The sequence below is a fragment of the Atractosteus spatula genome, chromosome 14, assembly GCF_055471065.1.
Source record: "Atractosteus spatula isolate fAtrSpa1 chromosome 14, fAtrSpa1.hap1, whole genome shotgun sequence".
In the NCBI taxonomy this organism is placed as follows: domain Eukaryota; kingdom Metazoa; phylum Chordata; class Actinopteri; order Semionotiformes; family Lepisosteidae; genus Atractosteus; species Atractosteus spatula.
In genome coordinates, this window is record NC_142719.1 from 23,079,816 (window position 1) to 23,088,323 (window position 8,508).

Sequence of the window (8,508 nt, forward strand, 5' to 3'; positions counted from 1 at the left end):
TACATTTTTCCAAGAAAGTTTATAATACTGCGATCTATAGTTGAAATCTGAGCCTAAATATAAAGGAAAAGCATTTTCAGAGAGCAATCACGCTGTGTTTATGTAGAAAAAGCGATTAGGTTTATGAGCAATCTAATTACCTATTCGCCTAAAACGCTATATAAATAAAGTTTATTTAGAGATGAATGATCAGTTTCGCAGTTTAAATAATTTTCGTAGGAGGGCTTGGACAGATTCCAAGTGCATTTTTGCAATTTACGTTGCATTGTCCAATGTGCTGTTGTAATACATTTTAGAATACAGTTAGTCTAAGCTTTATCAGCTTTACTTATGGGTTGCAATTTAGAAAAAGTCAAAAACCGCACTCAAGATGCAATTTAGAGCTTTCTGGCAGGAGGAGACACCCAAATTATAATGTAACATGCCACTGTTTGTGCATGAACAAAGTTATACTGCAATTTTCCTTAGATACGCAATTAAAAAAAATAAATTTTTTGAATCCCCGGCGGAACACACTCCATAAGAATCAGCGCTTTTATACAGTATATCGCCTTTAAACACATATATTTAAACACGCGTTTACGATTTAAATCAAAACGCGATTCAAATCAATATAAATGTTTATTTTATAACGCATAGGTGACTATTCATTGTTATTAAAAAGACTTAAATTCGATCATGTTGTGATATTTAGAAATATAAATTTGTTTGGTGCGAGTGAGGTTTTATTTAATCTCTGACCAAGGGAAACGTTTCATTTTTTCAAAGAAATGTTTGTTAAAAAATAAAGTGATACTGTACAGTAGTTCCATGGGATTCAATCACAGACCATGTGACATGGGAGTCAGGAAACTAACACACAGCGCCACCAGATTGGATAACGCTATAAAAACGCTATAAAATAATGTGACTAGGCACAGAACAAGTTTACAGCACAGTACAATAATAAATGCTGACCATGACTTTAGAAGCATAAATTACCTTACACTCAATTTAAACACAAGCTGTCTTTAGCCCCTTTTAAGCTGGTTCATACAGAAATGTAGGGATCCAGGCTCAGAACACACAGCTTCATTAGCGAATACATATGCAGGACAACTAGAGAAGACGTTTTACAGAGGATGGATTTTTAGAAACATCCCATCAGTGACATCACTGAAGTCAACTCCTACTGTGGGTAACTGTCGTGTGGATAGTTTCACAAGAATCAGACAAAGGTTTAAGCATCGCTTGTTCTAGATAAAACTGCAAAAAAAAAACAACAACCCATAATGTACTTCTTTGCGGCTCTGTTTGTCCAAATCATATATTCACAACGTGAAATCTAGAAAATAATATTACGTAACCAAAATCCGCAATATGGAAACAGAACCTGTGTAATTGTTGATAGATGATGTACTCGTAACATTTTTACAAGATGAACTACAACATTTAAAAAATGACTTGTATGTACTTGATATCTCTAATCAATCCACGGCGACATTGTTAAAGCAGAGTCCCAGCACAAAACGAAACTAAAACGCCCTGGGCATACCGTTTCGCGCTTCTTATTAGTTGCTCAAAAGTAATTTGACCGTATGAAATGCATAATATAAACCTAGAAACATATACGTGAGCAGTATTTACGTACTGTAGTATCGGTGTTAAGACATACCTCTCAAATACTGTAAATCAAGTTAAAAATATCTCAAGACCGATTCTGGTCATAATGAAACCATGTTTCGTGTATGTTTTCTTTAAAGTACCGAGACCAGCCATATACTGTATGTTTATGTTCCAAAATTAATATCGTTTATGGCCTTCACACGCGTTGCAGTATGCTCGTATTCTTTTTATGCTCAGCTACTAAGATTTCCCTTCAGTGGTAAAATTAGATATGAATATTCAATACTTAAACGGGCACAGTTAAGACATTAAATATACATATACATACTGTACAGTATACAGTACAGTTTTCATACGGTAATATGTTTATGTTCCTAAATCAATCTCTTTTATGAGCATGTGAAAGGCATGGTGAATCGATTCTCAAAAATTACTGTACTTTGCATGATTGGAAACAAATGCGTGATTGCGAAATGCTGTGGTGTTACTTTTACAAAGACGGTCAATGAAAAAAAGAATGTTGACCAGGGCAATACTTTGAGTTTACACTTACAGCTTGTCCAAGGTCATTCATTATTAATACTATTAGTAATATCTTCGTTAAAGACTTTGATGGCCACAGCTCAAACATGAGAGGTTGAGCTTTATTAGCTCCACCTTGCGGAAATTCCGGATACTATTATTTTGCTTGTCGTATTATAGGAGAATTTACGGTAACTAGAGGTATTTACCGGTAACTTGCGGTATTTACCGGTAACTTGCGGTAGACTGCGTACAGTGTACCGGAAAATAATGCGGTATCGCCCGCGCATTTTGAATGTCTGCATCTGTATATTTTCATTTCAATATGTATTTTTTGAAGATGTCAGTGTTGTATGTTTACTCTATAGGTGTTGTAGTGGTTTGATGGGTTTACTGAGACAATTATTAATTGTAACAGTAATCACGAGGTTGTTCGTTATAGCTTTTAGAAAATCAATCGTCAGAAAAACTAACAACGCACACACACGGGTTCAATACACTAGATACATTTATTAATATAAATTGTGCACCAAAGATATACTAGTCTGCCTGGATACGAGCGGCAGACCTTACTGTGAGGGTTATCAATATGCAAGGTATATAATCTCGAAGAGATGCAAACACAAAGAGATACACAACAGAGAATATATGTCAATATATATCTTTTGGTTACCAAATCGCTAATCAGTGTTATTACCCACTGTTACTCTAAACTCGGAAGTAAATATATTACTCATGAATTAAATTGATAACAACTTGTGTTGAGGTACAATTGAATTCTCGAGACGCAATGTAGAACATGGGGTTTACTTATCCACTGTGTATGGATTTGGAATCTCCCGGCACGAACACCAAACCAGCTGACAGGCTCTGTTGCAGCCTCTGTTGCAGCGGTTGTCCAATGGGCGTTGTGTCGGTGTCCTCTGGCTACCGGCCAACCAGTCAAGGTGCAGCTCGGAGTAGGACGGGCGGAGGAATCTGACTGCGGCGCGCAGGGCAGTCGTTGCTCCTAGGGATCTACCAGCAGTCCGGCTGGCTAGTAGAAAGTCTCTATGCACAGAGTGTGACCGCGAGTCCTCACAAGTCACTCTTTTGCCTGGGAAGAAGCTGGTTCGTTCCCGGTCCAGCGCTGCTTCTGAATAAACTATTCAGGTTGTCGACGAGGGTCCAACTGTAGGCTGCCGTTGATCAAGCGGAGCATTCACGTTGGTAGAATTCTGAGTACGTACGGGATCCTTGGCCTCGCGCTTAGAACAAAGTCCAAGTCCTTTTGCAGACAACAGCAGTTGTCACGTGATTGACTCTGAGGATGCACGAAAATGGCCAAGGAGAGCCCCGATCTGAGCTTGCGCTCCCTTTTTGACCAAGACCTAGATGTGTGCTGATTGGTTGAGAGTTTGGTGGGAATTGGAGACCCACGTGGTATTACCATGCCCTGCCAGTCCCTGATTGGTTGGTCAAGATGAGATATAAGTCACTTACTCTTGACACTTAGGAATGCAGTCCAGATGTCCATTCGGCACTCCCTAGACTGATAGGCGCCAATGGATGACCATTGATCATGATAGCCAGGCTTAGCTAAGTGCATCCCCGTCTGGGAGCTAGTTCCTTATCAAAAGAAAACATCTTAAATCAGCCTGCATGAATACTTTCTCTGTGGCTGCACCACAGAGATGGAGAGTGAGATGGGGCCTCCTTTAGGACAGCATACCAACGCTTAATTCTGTCTTATTAACAAGCATTGCCGCTACAGTGTTCTCTTGCTGTACCAAAAGCAAATTCCAACATCTATTGTTGTGTGGCAAAAATAATTAGAATTGTAATTGTAATTCTAATTCTTTCTTCTGAAATGATTAAACAAAATATGATAATTCATCCATCCTTCCATTTTTTGTAACTGCTTTATTTAATATAGTCGCTGAAGACCTGGAGCCTATCCAAGACCTATTTATCCTCTGCAATCTCCGACACTGGACAAAAAGTTTTCATGTTTGGTACAGTCTGGAAAACCAGACAGGCAGGTTCTTAATCTGTCAAAAAGAATAGTTTCAGTTTGTCACGATCGCTAACCCCTCCTCTTAAGGGCACTCCAGCCCTTCCTTGTTCCTTCCCATTGTCTGCACCTGTTCCTTATTCCCGCTCCCCCTTAAAAGCCAGACGCGGACCTTACTCCTGGTTCCTCATTGATTTCCGCATCGTGAGAGCCCGGGGTCCTGCTGCGTCTGGCTCCGTTATGGTTTTAACTTTTCTGTTCCTGATCCCCTGCCCCGCCAGTCCCGACCCGGCTCATGGTTTTAATCCCTGGATAGATCTCCTGGCTTTGGACTCTTCTCTCCCGTTTGGATTCCCCGTTTGGATTTTGGCTTTGTTTGTTCACCCGGACTCACTTCTCCAGGACACCAGCTCACCTTGGACATGCCCCCCTGTATCCTGACCCTTTCCTGCATGACTATTTTTCCCCTTGTGTCTTCACAATTCTGGATCGTGTCGTCCGCATAGGGCCCGGAAAGAACCGGATTGTGACAGAATGAGGAACATACACCCGGGCCCTGCGGACGGCACATTGGTACCTGGACTCCATCCTTTTTATTTTTTGTTTAGGGCTTCGGAGCCGCCCTGGAAAGGAGGGGCATACTGTCACGATCGCTAACCCCTCCTCTTAAGGGCGCTCCAGCCCTTCCTTGTTCCTTCCCATTGTCTGCACCTGGTCCCTAATCCCGCTCCCCCTTAAAAGCCAGACACGGACCTTACTCCTGGTTCCTCATTGATTTCCGCATCGTGAGAGCCCGGGGTCCTGCTGCTTCTGGCTCTGTTATGGTTTTAACTTTTCTGTTCCTGATCCCCTGCCCCGCCGGTCCCGACCCGGCTCATGGTTTTAATCCCTGGATGGATCTCCTGGCCTTGGACTCTTCTCTCCCGTTTGGATTCCCCGTTTGGATTTTGGCTTTGTTTGTTCGCCCGGACTCACTTCTCCAGGACACCAGCTCACCTTGGACACGCCCCCCTGTATTCTGACCCTTTCCTGCATGACTATTTTTCCCCTTGTGTCTTCACAATTCTGGATCGTGTCGTCCGGATAGGGCCCGGAAAGAACCGGATCGTGACACAGTTCTTCACTCTGAAAACTGCAAAGCACTTTAGACTTAAATGATTCCTGAGATCCTTTTTGTTCCCAGTCCTTCTCCAGACAGGCTGTACAGAAGCTAGGGCTGCAGGTCAGGAGAACAGGATCCTCCAATATTTCACGGTGCACAGGGCAGGAGAGCAGAAAATATTGCTGTCATTTTTTCAGCCTGTCATGTTACAACCTGTCTTATCATCTGTAAAAGCATCTGAACACAGCTTCAAATTTGCTTTCATTTTTAATTACTGCTTTTACCTATCAGCAAGTAAAATTACTTTTATTTGACATTGAAGATGTATTTTTTCCAATTTAATTTCTTTTTGTTTACATTTGTAAATTCCAAGAGTGTTACGTATAAGCACACAGAATACATAACATGACAATGCTAAACTCTCGCAGTATTAAATTACCCACTGAAGCTAAACAGGTGTAAGCCTGGTCAGTACCTGGATGGAGACCTCCTGGGAAAAACTAAGGTTTCTGCTGATTAGGTGCTAGTGGGGCCAGCAGGGGGCACTCACCCTGCATTCTATGTTGCTCCTAATGCCTCAGGATAGTAACAGGAACACTGTACTGTAAAAAGGCGCTGTTCATCGGAAGAGACGTTAAACCGAGGTCCTGACTCTCTGTGGTCATTAAAAAAATCATGGTGATTTTAAAAAAGAGTAAGTGTAACCAATTTCCCATTGGCCTTTACCCATCATGGCCTTCTAATAATCCCCATCTATAAATTGGCTTCATTACTCTGTTCTTCTCCCCACTGATAGCTGTTGTGTGGTGAGCGTTCTGGCGCACTATGGCTGCCATTGCATCATCCAGGTGGATGCTGCACATTGGTGGTGGTGGAGGGGAGTCCCCATTACCTGTAAAGAGCTTTGAGTGGAGTGTCCAGAAAAGCGCTATGTAAGTATAAGGAATGATTATAATAATAATTATTATTAGTGTCAATGCGCCTTTCAGCTTCCTGCTGGACAGGAGGATCAAAAAGTCAGCTTTCTCTAGGGGGCACCAATCCCTTTCTGAGGTGTCATTGAGAAAACAGATTTGATAAGCCTTTGTTTAACCCTTTAATTCAATTGATAACAATATACAATGAGATATCCACATAGAAATGACAACCTATTTTTACAGCATACTTAAAATAATGTATATATCTAAAATGATTTATATAATTAAAATCTAAATAATCTAAAATGAAGGAGATATGGGTTGACTGGTCCCACCCCAAAATGTCACTGACACCTTTTGAAACCATCAATTATTTTGGTCCTTGAAAATTTCCAAAGTCCCAGTCCTATCAACTCCCTCAAAATAATAGCACAGAACAGTTGCCCCATTACAGTCGTTCAGTTACTAAAACCCAGAAAAATAATGTGCAGAAAAGTATAAAAAAGTATACTGTATATCATAATCAGACATTTACCTGTCAGAAAATACTGTATGTGTATACAGTATATGTATATCACATGTTATTGTGGGAGTTTTGTGAAGTTACTGGGACAATTTATTAATTGTAGCAGTAATCACGAGGTGATTCATTATGGCTATAAGAAAATCAATGGATCAGCGACGCACATAAATGGATTCAATACACGAGATACATTTATTAATACATAAATTGTGCATATAAAACTTATAACAATCTGCCTGGATACAGATGGCAGATCATACTGTGAGGGTTATCAAAATGCAAGGTATATAATAATGAAGAGATGCAAAACACAAAGAGATCCAAACAAAGAATATGCTTCTGTGTACTGTTCGGCTATACTATTGTTAATCAGTCTCATTAAAATAAATTCTACATTATCTACTCAAAAGTGAATTCTCCAGATGCAATGTAAAACATTAGGTTTACTTAAGACACCAAAGACCAGCTAGCGGCTACATCCAATCGCTGTGGCATTCAATAGGCACTGTCCCGGCGTTCTCTGGCTTCCGGTCAACCAGTCGGGATGCAGCTCAGAGTCGGATGAATTAGGAGGAGTGATTTCTGCTGTGGCAATGTGCCCGACAGTGTCTCTCTCAGGGACCTACTAGTAGTCCGGCTGACTAGTAGAAAGTACAGTATGCATAGAGGGTGACCGCGCATCCGAGCAAGTCACTCTTTAGGGGAAAGAAACTTGGTTTGCTTCCGGTGTAGAGCTGCTGCTGAATAAAAACTTATTCAGATTGTTGACAAGAGTCCAAGCGTATAGTTTGGTGATCAAGTGAAGTGTCCACGTTGGCGTTGGCTAGCAATTTATGTATAGGAAGGGCCGACACTTCGCTGAAACAAAGTGGCTGTCTCAGGGTGTGAGAATTGGCCAGAGAAGCAAAGTTTCTGAGCTGTGCAGTGTCTTTAAACCAGAATCAAGACAGGTGATGATTGGTCAAAAGTTTAGTGGGCATTTCAGACCCACGTGGGGTTACCATGCCCTGCAGGTTTCTGATTGGTTAGTCAAGGGGAGAAATGAGTAACAATGACCTCTGACATCTAGGACCGCAATCCAGAAGGTCCCAAGAATCCCACAGACAGATAGGCACCAGGAATGGCCATTGATCATGATAGCCAGGCATGGGTGGGCGCATCCCCATTTGGGAGCTGCTCCTTATTGTCACATCCCGCACTCGCCCTCGCAAACCCCGCTACATTCCCAAACCCACTGTTTCACGCTCTCATTCCTAACTGAACCCATCACATTCTCACAGGCACCGGATTCCACAGATTCTCACTCCTTAACCAATTATCCAACCACGTTCCTCTCCCTTCAGTATTTAACGCTCCTTCACACACCCTACCCTGCTCACTATTGAGAAGCCTCCTGGTGTTTTCTACACCGCGTTCTTTCCTTGTTGACTTTCCAGTTTTTTTTACTTGACTTTTTACCTTTTTGATCTCGTCTTTGGATTACGATTTGGATTGTTTGCCTCTGCTTCCTGCAGAGTTCTCGGCTACGCACAGGATTCTCAGAGAACTATCTACCGGACTCCTGACACTTATCTGAGAGAAAACACTTTAAATCAGAACTACATGAATAGCTTCTCTGTGGCTGCACCACAGAGATCAGGAAGAGAGATGGAGCCTCATTTAAGAAAGCACAGCAACACTTAATTCTGTCTTATTAATAAGCACCACATGCTAAAACTGTGACTATTTCTTTGGTTTGTTTTAGTTTTAATGTCCTTATTGCCTATTACAGAAACAAAATAAAAAATTAAATGAGTCTGTTCTGGTTAATAGCTGTTCTAAATGTTCTTTATGTAAATGCAGATTA